The sequence below is a fragment of the Halichoerus grypus genome, chromosome 1 (genome assembly GCF_964656455.1).
Source record: "Halichoerus grypus chromosome 1, mHalGry1.hap1.1, whole genome shotgun sequence".
Classification (NCBI taxonomy): Eukaryota; Metazoa; Chordata; class Mammalia; order Carnivora; family Phocidae; genus Halichoerus; species Halichoerus grypus.
The window spans coordinates 198,067,639-198,079,837 of NC_135712.1; the positions used below are offsets into that span (position 1 = coordinate 198,067,639).

Sequence of the window (12,199 nt, forward strand, 5' to 3'; positions counted from 1 at the left end):
CAGAAAAATTACATCAAAAGCTGCCCAGGTAAAACATGGTCTTTATCATACTATGACTTCTCTAGCTTCTGCATTCATTGATCTTATATTCAAACTTTTACAATTACAGAAGTATGCTTTTTATATTTTATTATCTTAAATCTATTTTGGTATTATTTAGTATATTTTTTATTATAAGGATAATTAAGGTTTGGAGAATTAAGTTCTATAAACTGAAAGAATTTGGAATCTGGTTCTTACTCTGGAAAATGAAGAGACTCCAAGGAGTCTCCCAATGCCTATTTGCTGCTTCTTCCTTGGAGGCAAACTCTTTTGTTTGTTTGTTTTTACGATTTTATTTATTGGAGAGAGACAGCATGAGCACGAGGGGCAGAGGGAGAGGGAGAAACAGATTCCTAGCTGAGCAGGGAGTCCGATGCGGGGCTTGATCCCAGGACCCTGAGCCTGAGATCATGACCCAAGCTGAAGGCAGACGCTTAATGACTGAGCCACCTAGGTGTCCCAAAGTCTTCATTAACTGAGTCCATGGCTACCTGGAATAAAGAAGTTTCCCAGACCTCTCTGCTGTTAAGTGTGGCCATGACTAAATTCTGATCAACTGGGCATAAACAGAAATAGTGCTTGCAAAGTCCAGGAAGTATTCTTAAAGTGGAAGGGGGGCATGTCCATTTTCATTCCTCCTTCTTTCCTGTTGGTTGGCAAGTCAAAGTGATAGCTGACACTCAAGCAGCCATCTTGACAATAAGGTGAAAGTCACATGTTGAGGACGACAGGGCTACATGACTGAAGGAGCCTGGGTCCCTCAGGATCACAGAACCACCAGAAGAAAACCTGGACAGCTTAGACTTCATTTACATTAGAAAGAAATAAACTCATTTAAGCCAATCTAATCCTAACCAGTACAGATGCTTTTAGAAATTATTGGTGATAGGGGCACCTGGGTGGCTGAGTCGGTTGAGCAACCAACTCTTTTGATTTTGGCTCAGACCATGATCTCAGGGTCCTGGGACTGAGTCCCATGTCAGGCTCCACACTCAGCAGGGAGTCTGCTTGAGGATTCTCTCTCCCTCTCCCTCTTCCCCTGTTCGTGCTCTCTCTCTCTCTGTAAGATAAATAAATCTTAAAAAAAAAAATTATTGGTGATAGGCAGAGGTAGGTATTTTGCCCAAAAAAACAGATTATGAAATAAAGGGAAAGCTGTAGAATAAAATAGTTAAGTAGTGGAACCAAAGGTATAAAAAATGGCAATGGAAAAAAACCCCAAAAACCTCATGAGTTTTCTACTAAGCTCTAGTCCTATATCTAATGGTCACCTAAAGGTTCTGCTGTCACCTCACACTCAACATACCTAAAACAATCATCTTCATCCCTTCCTCCCAAATGCCTTTGTTTCCCACATGCTTTATTTCTGTTTAAGGTACTACCATTCTTCTAACATCTGAGTGGCCCTTTGAATCTGCCCTCTCTTTTGCCTTTCTGTTCAATATTCAGTGTTAACAGACCTTAGAGATTCTTTGTGCAAACTCTCTTGCAAACCTCACTTTTCCCTTACATAGCTGCTGCCAGCCACTAGTGCAAGCCATCATCTCTTCACATCTCAACCACTGCACTAGACCCTAAGGCCTTGTCCTTTGCAGTTTCTCCCCTCTCACCTCTAGTTAAGACTATATACTGCCATAAGAAAAGTTTCCCTATGGTGTCACTTTGATACTGCTGTATTCATGTGGCTCTGCCCTGTCTTCAAATTAAAAATAAAATGCAAGGCTCTTGACAACCTACCTTGCACTTTCCAAGTTATTCCTCTCACTACTTCCCAGAGTATGAGGACAACAATCACGCAGGAATTTGGAAGCTGTAACAAACAAGATGTGGCTACCTCTGGTAAGAATAGAAACAGCATATTACTATTTGCTATCAAAGATGATAGGGTTGAAACCTAATAGAAGTACCAGAATCTGGGAAGTCAAGAAGTGGCTCAGGTTGGAAGGACAAGAGCCTTCTACATTATGCAGAAACTAAAAAGACTGCTAAGAGCTTCTAAAGAAGGAATATGGAGTCAGAAACTATTCAACACGTATTAACCCAGCGAACAAGTATTTATTCAGCACATCACGTGTTGCCAGGTATAGCTCTAAACCATTTCGACAGTGAAGAGGAAAAAAAAGGTAAAAAGGGGCGCCTGGGTGGCTCAGTCGGTTAAGCGGCTGCCTTCGGCTCAGGTCATGATCCCAGGGTCCTGGGATCGAGCCCCATGTCGGGCTCCCTGCTCAGTGGAGAGCCTGCTTCTCCCTCTCCCCGTCTCCCAGCTTGTGCTCTCACTCTCTCTCTGTCAAATAAATAAATAAAATCTGAAAAAAAGTAAAGAAACAGTCCTTGACCTCATGAACCTTTCAATCTAGAGATGTCCAATTATATCTGGTGGCATTTGCTTTACTGTACATAGATCTTTGCCAGTCATTACCCAGGTACTTTGTCTGGTTTAGCGATTTACTCCTTCATTCCATATTTCTCAGGGCTCCAGTACAGTCTTGAAAATACCTAAGCAAATGCCTGACAAGCACTCAACCCAAGCACTCAAAAGAGAAACAAGGAGCATTTTCCTAGGCAAGGTGCCCAATCCAATGTTCTCTGATCTTCAAGAGGTCTGTTGAGCTTGGAAACTTGATAGGAATAAACACAAACATGCCTGAGCTGGCACTCCTCCAGTTTGTGGGGAGCCCAACATATCCTGTATTGCTGTGGATTCACATTACACAAGAATCGGGTCAAAGAAAAAAAAAAAGACCTTTACCGTGTACCTTTAAAATAAATACCTCAGAACTACACAACATGAGCATTACCAGACGCATAGGCAGAAACAATAAATGTGCTACTTAATAGTTGCAAGATAATCTATAAGGAATGGAAAGAAGAAAATTAGCTATTCAAGTGTCAACTGCAAATCCTGAACATGCCCCAAATCCAAATAACAAAGACAGATCAACATCCAGGGCAGCAAGTACCTGGAGACATCCAGTCAAAAAAACCCCAGTCAAACAAACAAACAAAACACCCACCAGCCCAAGGGAGAATCCAAAATGGCAATATGAATGTCCAAAACAGAAGTGAAACCCGGCCACTGGAACTGTAAGTGGTCCATGTAGTCCACTACACTACTCTAATATGGGACCTAATGAACTACCCATTTGGAGAAAACTCCTAAAAACACCCAAAAGCTTTAGCATTTCCACTCCTAGATATATACCCAAGAGAAATGAAAACATATGACCACAGAAAAATGTGTACATGAGTGTTCATAGCAGCATTATTCATAATAGCTGCAAGTGGAAATAACCCAAATGTCCATCAATTAATTAGCAGATAAAGAAAATGTGTTACATTCATACGATGGAACACTCAACCATAAAAAGAGATGAAGTACCAATTCATACAGCAACATGGATGAACTTTGAAAACATAATGCTAAGTAAAAGAAGCCAGTCAAAAAAGTTTATGACTCCATCTATATGAAATATCTTGAACAGGCAAATCTATAGAGACAGAAAGTAGACTAGTGGGCCTTTAGAGTGTGGGAAGGGGAAAGTGGAGGGAAATGGAAAGTGATTGCTAATAGGGACAGGGGTTTTTCTTTTTTTTTTGAAGTAACAGAAATGTTCAGGAATTATATAAGTGGTGATGGTTGCATAACCTTGTGAATATACTAAAAATTCCTAAGTAGTATACTTTAAAAGGGTGAATTTTATGGTATGTGGATTTCACCTCCATTAAAATAAAACAGAATAAAAGTTTCAGGGCCGCAAGCAAGACTACTGCCAGGACAAAGACATTTAGTTATTTCATTCCTCCCTCTCTGCCATTCACTGGCTCACTTAACCTGCCTCCACCACACAGCCTCTCAGGGAGCATCTTGCCTCCAGCCTCTTCTCCTCTAATCACGCCCGCCACTGCCACATTCACCTTCCTTATCGAACCCCATTCTTGCCCGAAGCTCTGGTTCCCAAAGACCATATTTAACTGAAAATTAGAGAATTCTGGGGCACCTGGGTAGCTCAGTTGGTTTGAGTGTCCGGCTCTTGGTTTTGGCTCAGGTCATGATCTCATGGGTGGTGAGGTAGAGCCCTGAGTCCTGAGTCAGGCTCCAGGCTCAGCAGGGAGTCTGGTTGGAAGATTCTCTCCCTCTGCCCCTCCCCCCACTCAAGTGCGAGAGCACACATGTGCACGTTCTCTCTCTCAAATAAATAAATCTTGAAAGAAAAGGAAAATTAGAGAACTCTAACTAGAAAGGAACATCTATTTTCCCAACAAAAAGATGGCCAAAAAGCAATCTGACTGAATTTGAATAAATAAACTTTTAGGGATGTGAATGAACTACTTATACTTAATTTATTATTTTAATTAGTCTTATACACTTAAATTATAAAATAATATGGTCTTAATTACAACCATACCCCCAATACCTACACCATTTTTTTCTTAACTTCTTTAAAAAAACAACCAACTAACCCACCCACCCCAGATTCTAGTAGTTGACCTCTGTAAGCACCCAAACCTAGCATGGGCTAAAGTCAGTGATTAATGTATCTTTCTCAAATAATACTTTGTGACTCAAAAGAACTGAGAAAATACTTTATATAGCAAAGACTTTAAGATCTTAAAAAAAAAAGATTCTTTGCTGAGGGATAAATTCTTAGAAAATCCCATCTCATATTTAGGTAATATACTAATCTTCAACATTTCAAAAAAGTCTAGGGATGCCTGGGTGGCTCAGTCGGTTAAGCGTCTGCCTTTGGCTCAGGTCATGATCCCAGGATCCCGAGATCGAGTCCTGCATCGGGCTCCCTGCTCAGCGGGGAGCCTGCTTCTCCCTCAGCCTCCCTCGTGCTTGTGCTCGTGCTCTCTTCTCTCTCTCTCTCTCTCCTTGACAAATAAATAAATAAAATCTTAAAAAAAAAAGAAAAAGTCTAACAGATGTTCCACATGTATTTACATTAAGACTAGACAGGGTAACTAAGATGTCCTACCTTTTCTCTCTTAGCTGAATATATATACAGAAATACAAATAACTAGTAACTAAATATGAAAACGTTCTATCTCAGGGTGCCTGGGTGGCTCAGTTGTTAAGCGTCTGCCTTCGGCTCAGGTCATGATCCCAGGGTCCTGGGATCGAGCCCCACATCGGGCTGCCCCCTCAGCGGGAGCCTGCTTCTCCCTCTCCCACTCCCCCTGCTTGTGTTCCCTCTCTTGCTGTGTCTCTCTCTGTCAAATAAATAAATAAAATCTTTAAAAAAAAAAAAAAAAAGAAAACGTTCTATCTCACTAATAACCTAAGACAGGAAAATCAAATCATTCCCTTCTTTGCTACACTGGCAACTTTCTTTAAAAAAAATATGAAATAATTTCAAACACACAGAAAATTAGAGAATACAGTAACAAATATCGATGTACTGCTACCCAGTATAAGTATTTTTTTTTTTTTAAGATTTTATTTTTTATTTATTTGACAGAGAGAGACAGCGAGAGAGGGAACACAAGCAGGGGGAGTGGGAGAGGGAGAAGCAGGCTTCCCGCGGAGCAGGGAGCCCAATGCGGGGCTCGATCCCAGGACTTTGGGATCATGACCTGAGCCGAAGGCAGACACTTAACGACTGAGCCACCCAGGCGCCCCAAGTATTTTATTAATACTTGGCACTGGATGGGATGCAGGGAGAACAGATAAACTCAAACACTGCTGGTAAAAAAGAATAAATTGGGAAACTTCTAGATGGCAATCTGACTACATTTACCAAGTCATAAAATATACTTACATCTTAATCTGGCAAGGCTACCTGAAGGAAATTCACTTGAAGTAACTAAGGATGTGTGACTATTTAGCTACAAGGGCATTCATCAGTGCATTGTTTAATAAAATAATGACAGACCTCAAAATATCAAATGAAGAACTAGTTAAATCATGGTGATTTATACTACGGAGCATTATAGACCCATCAAAAATGATATGATAAAAATGTATTTAATGATAAGGAAATATGTCCACAACACTTGAAATACAAAGGTTATAAAATCATATGTACAGGGGCGCCTGGGTGGCTCAGTCGTTAAGCGTCTGCCTTTGGCTCAGGTCATGATCCCAGGGTCCTGGGATCGAGCCCCACATCGGGCTCCCTGCTTGGCCGGAAGCCTGCTTCTCCCTCTCCCACTCTCCCTGCTTGTGTTCCCTCTCTTGCTGTCTCTCTGTCAAAAAATAAATAAAATCTTAAAAAAAAAATGTACAAGATTATCCTACTTTGTAAATATAGTGATTATAGATGATATGTGCACAGAAAAATCTGAAAAGGCACACATCAAAATAACAGTACTCTAATCAGTATTTATATAATATGTCATATAACAAGAGAAGAATGCACATCCCTTTCAAGCTTACATGGAACACTCACTAATACAGAAAACATTCTGGGCCACAAAACACAACAAATTTAAAAGAATAGAAAATCATACAATGTATGCTCTCAGACGATAAAAGAATTCAGCTAAAAGTCAGTAACAGAAAGACAGCTACAAATCCTCAAATACTGGGGAGATTAAACAGCACATTTCTAAGTAACACATGGGGCTAAGAAGAAATCTCTCAAGATAATTTTTTTAAATTTGGAACTAAATGAAACTGTAAGCACAACTTAACCAAATTTGTGGGATGCAGTGAAAGCAGTGCTAGAGGGAAATTTATAGCACTGAATGCACATAATAAGAAAACATCTACAGATCTAAAATTAATAATCTAAGCTTCCACCTTAGGAAACTAGAACAAGAAAAGCAAATTAAATCCAAAGTAAGCAGAAGAAAAGAAATGATAAAAATTAGAGCAGAGGGGTGCCTGGCTGGCTCTCTGTCAAATAAATAAAAAAATCTTCAGTCAGAAGAGCACGCACTTTTGATCTCAGCATTGTGAGTTCATGTCCCACACTGGGTGTAGACATTACTTAAATAAATAAAACTTAAAAGAATTTAGAGCAGAAATCAATGAAATTGAAAACTGGCAATCAATAGGGAAAAATCAATGAAACCAAAAACCAGTTCTTTGAAAAGATCAATAAAATTGATAAACTAGACGCCTAACTAGGCTAAGAAAAAAAGAAAACATATGTTACTAATATCAAAAATGAAATAGGGGCACCACTACTGACTTCACAGACATTAAAAGAATAATAAAGGAATATTATAATTATATGGCCACAAATTTGATAACCTAGATAAAAAGGACCAATTCTTTAAAAAAAAAACACCATCTGCCAAAACTCACACAAAAAGGAAAAGACAATCTAGATAGGCCTATACCTATTAAAGAAATCGGATCAATAATTGGGCGCCTGGGTGGCTCAGTCGTTAAGCATCTGCCTTCGGCTCAGGTCATGATCCCGGGGTCCTGGGATCGAGCCCCGCATCGGGCTCCCTGCTCTGCGGGAAGCCTGCTTCTCCCTCTCCCACTCCCCCTGCTTGTGTTCCCTCTCTCGCTGTGTCTCTCTGTCAAATAAATAAATAAAATCTTAAAAAAAAAAAAGAAATTGGATCAATAATTAATAATCTTCCAAAACTAAAAACACCAAGCCCAGATGGGTTCACTGATGAAGACTACCAAACATTTAGAAAGAAATTACACTAATTTTCTATAATCTCTTCTAGAAGATAGAAGTAGAGAGAATACTTCCTAACTCATTCTCTGTGGCAGGCATCATCCTAATACCAAAATCAGACAAAGACACTATAAGAACTACAGACCAATTATCTCCCATGATTGTAATGCAAAATCTTCAACAAAATAATATCAAATCAAAACCAACGATGTATAAAAGGAATGATACACCACAACCAACTGGGATTTATTCCAGGTATACAGGACAGGTTCAACATTCAAAAACCAATTAATGTAATACATCACATCAATAGGCTAAAGAAGAAAAAAAAAATCACATGATCATATCATTAGATGCAGAAAAGCATTTGACAAAATCCAACACCCACTCATAATAAAAACTCCCAGCAAACTAGGAATAGATGGGAACCTCCTCAACTTGATAAAGAACACTGAAAAAAAAAAAAAAAGAATAGCAGTACAGAGTACTGGAGATGTTAACTCTTTTCCTTTTAACTTGTGTTTTCCACTTTTTCTACAGAGTGAATAACAACCACACTGAAGAGCAGATGCGGTGGTGAGGAACTAATGTAAGTAACTTTGGAAAACAGAATTTTGATTATATACTCACAGGCTGAAGACAAAAAGAACTGTACTGCCCTACTGCACTCTAGTTTTTCACAGGGGTAAGAATGAACAATTCTGAAACTACTTTATGTGTACTCTAGGACTGAGAAAATAAGTAAATACATTGTAGATAATGAGACCTAGGGTTTTCACTGCTAGGGAAGGGAATTTTAATTATGGCTGAGGTAAAGCTGGATGAACTCTGTGGTACTGGATTGGAATTGGAATTATCATGAAATCATGGTTTTTAATATATATGACATATACTTTTTAGTTCTGTTCACTAAATAAATAAGGGAGAAGGGATGGCTCTTCCCCATAGTAGAATTCTAACAAATGTGTAAGGAATGATGGAAATAGCAAATTACCATTACACAAACCCCACAGTAATAACTGTTACAAACAAGACTCATTGGTGGATGGGGCGCCTGGGTGGCTCAGTCGTTGGGCGTCTGCCTTCGGCTCGGGTCATGATCCCAGGGTCCTGGGATCGAGCCCCGGATCGGGCTCCCTGCTCCGCGGGAAGGCTGCTTCTCCCTCTCCCACTCCCCCTGCTTGTGTTTCCTCTCTCACTGTGTCTCTCTCTGTCAAATAAATAAAATCTTAAAAAAAAAAAGTGTATCCAATAATAAAACTGTGTTCTTTCTTTAAAAAAAAAAAAAATTTAATCACAAGAAAACAGAAAAATCCAAATTGAAGATGTCCTATAACTGCCAGTACTCTTAAGAAGTCAAGGTCATGAGAGACAAAGCCTGAGGAACTATCACAGAGAAAAAAGGGACAGGACAACTGAATACTACATGTGATCCTGGATTGCATCCTAAACCAGTGGGACAACCAGCAAAATGTGATAAAGTTCTGTACATAATATTGTATCTATGTTAACTTCCTGGTTTTGATGACTGTGCTATGAAATATATCAGTGGGGGCACCTGGTGGCTCAGTGGGTTAAGCAACCGGCTCTTGATTTCGACTCAGGCCATGGGGTGTGATAGAGCCCCACGTCAGGCTCCATGCTCACTGGGGAATCTGCTTCTCTCCCTCTCTCTCTTCTCAAATAAATAAATACATCTTTAAAAAAATAAGAAAGAAATGTACGAGTGAAGAGTGGTATTCCTTTTCCTTTAAAAAAAAGATTTTATTTATTTATTTTTTAAAGATTTTTATTTATTTGACAGAGAGAGACAGGGAGAGAGGGAACACAAGCAGGGGGAGTGGGAGAGGGAGAAGCAGGCTTCCTGCTGAGCAGGGAGCCTGATGCAGGGCTCGATCCCAGGACCCTGGGATCACGAGCTGAGCCGAAGGCAGACGCTTAACCGACTGAGCCACCCAGGTGCCCCTCATTTATTTATTTTAGAAAGAAAATGCGTGTGTGCAAGCCAGGGGAGGGGCAGTGGGAGAGAGAGAGAGTTTCAAGCAGACTCCCCAATGAGTGTGGAGGCCGATAGAGGGCTCGAATTCATGAGCCATTATGACCTTAGCCAAAATCAAGAGCCAGACAACTGACTGAGCCACCCAGGCACCCTTGGTATTCCTTTTTTTTTTTTAAACTTTATTTATTTAAGTAATTTCTACACCCAACATGGGGCTTCAACTCACGACCCCAGGAGGGGCAGAGGGAGAGGGAGAAGCCGACTTCCCACTGAGCAAGGAGCCCGACATGGGGCTCAATCCCAGGACCCCAGGATCATGACCTGAGCTGAATGCAGATGCTCAACTCACTGAGCCACCCAGGCACCCCTAAACATTAAAAACTTTTAAACAGTCTCATCCCACTGGAACATAAGGAAATGTGTCCATTTTATTCATTATTAAATGTATACTACCTAGCCCAGGTCCTTGCATGTGGGAGGTGCTCCATATCCACCATGTTAACAGAAGTTAAAATGAGTTGCTTCTGTTATTTCCAATGGGATTCCAGATGGATCCATCAGTATTACCTGGCAGAGTAGGTCCCATTTACAGCAAAGTGCTATTATATTAAGATAAAATATATGCATTTTTTACTTTGAGTTTAGTCTCTATAACTAGTTCAGACTGCTGGCTCCAGTTACTTGGCTCTGTAAAATCTTCTAAAATAAAGCTAAATGAAAAGATGATCCAGAGACTTCAAATGTTTGATACATTATAACTAAGGGCTATGAAAACCAGCACCCACATTTAAAATATTCCCTGGAAAACTATCTGACATATGAAGTACAATTTGTTTAGAGAACTCTCAACTTGTTTGGTTTTTCTAGTAACTGCTACCAAATGTGTGTAATCTGCTGCCTACCCCCATATGTCTCCTGAATAAGAGTATCTTAGTCAAGTCACAGGCTGAATCTAAAAATCATCTTTGATGGTCAATACATCAAACAGGTCTCATTCCTTTTTTAAAAAATTATTTAATTATTTATTTGTCAGAGAAAGAGAGAGCGTGTGAGCGAACACAAACATGGGGAGTGGCAGGCAGAGGGAGAAGTAGGCTCCCTGCTGAGCAGGGAGTCCAATATAGGACTCGATCCCAGGACCCTGGGATCATTACCTGAGCCAAAGGCAGCCGCTTAACCATTTGAGCTACCCAGGCAGCTCCCCATTTTTTTTTAAAAGATTTTATTTATTTATTAGACAGGGAGGGAGAGAGAGAGCACAAGCAGGCAGAGAGGCAGAGGGAGAGTAAGAAGCAGGCTCCCCACTTAGCAAGGAGCCTGATGAGGGGCTCAATCCCAGCACCCTGGGATCATGACCTAAGCCGAAGGCAGACGCTTAACCATCTGAGCCACCCAGGTGCCCCAAACAGGTCTCATTCTAAAGCTCCTCTCCCAAGGGCATAAACTAGGCCTGGGACTGCTACTCTGGAGTGGGGGCAGGAACAGTGTCTGCACTCTTGCTATACTTCTAATCCCACCCACCACTCCCAACTCTGTTAGGACCAGGAAGAAGGCAAGGAGAAAGATGATTCATTAAGAGACAACCCATGGCAAGATGGGTCATTCTCTCTTTGGTTAACCACAACTCCTATCCCTTTATACCAGGGTTTCTCAACATCAGCACTACTGACATTTGGAAGCAGATAATTCTTCATATGGGAGCTGTCCTGTACATTGTAGGATGTTTAGCAGCATCCTTGGCCTCTACCCAGTAGATGCCAATAGCAACAACAAAAATGTTTCCAGACACTGCCGAATGTCCAATGGTTAGGGAAGGGAGAAGAGGGTGTCAAAACTGCTTTCTCCCTGTCTCCCGACTGTTAAGAACCACTGTCTTACAAAAACATTATTAGGCCAGTGTCATCGTCCCTGCCGCCCCCCCCCTCCCCGCGCTGCTGTTGCTTCTTGGTTTAATGCTGACTAGCAAGTAGTCTCTTTGAGTATCAGGCATCCAAATGTCAGCCCTCTCATGGGAGAACACATTTGCTGGTTTACTGAAAAGCCCCACAGAAACTTCGCAGTGCCCAGGAGTGGGAAGTCTGAATCTGCCCCTATTTCCTATTCCTCAACCTCAACCCCAACCTCAGCCCTCCCCCTGCTGGAGCACTGACAAGATAGCTTAAGCCCCAGACACCTTCCAAAGCATCCATTCAACCCACCAGACATTCACATACCTTCCCCTACCAATGAGCACCTCTAACCACCAAAAGAGGGTCTGGTGGGAGCACAAGTCAAATGATGCCTCTTTCCAAGAGAAGGGGACACTGCTATTCAAAAATCTCTGCATTCAAATTTGGTAAAGTGTTAACATTTGATGAATCTGGGTACAAAGCATATACGTATTCTTTGCATTGTTTTTGCAACTTTTCAGTTAGTCTGAAATAATTTTTTTTTTAAATGAACCTCAGTTAGTTAAATGTCTGACTCCTGATTTCAGCTTGTTTTATTTTTATTTTTTTAAGATTTTATTTATTTGACAGAGAGAGAGAGAGAGCGAGCACAAGCAGGGGCAGCAGCAGAGGGAGAGGGAGAA

General features: G+C 40.8%; 1 protein-coding gene across 5 annotated transcripts in view; it reads right to left on the reverse strand.

Moving 5' to 3' along the window:
* The window catches only part of RBM6 (RNA binding motif protein 6), a 106,314-nt gene that overhangs the window by 33,800 nt on the left and 60,315 nt on the right, over positions 1-12,199 (reverse strand). The window lies entirely within an intron of this gene.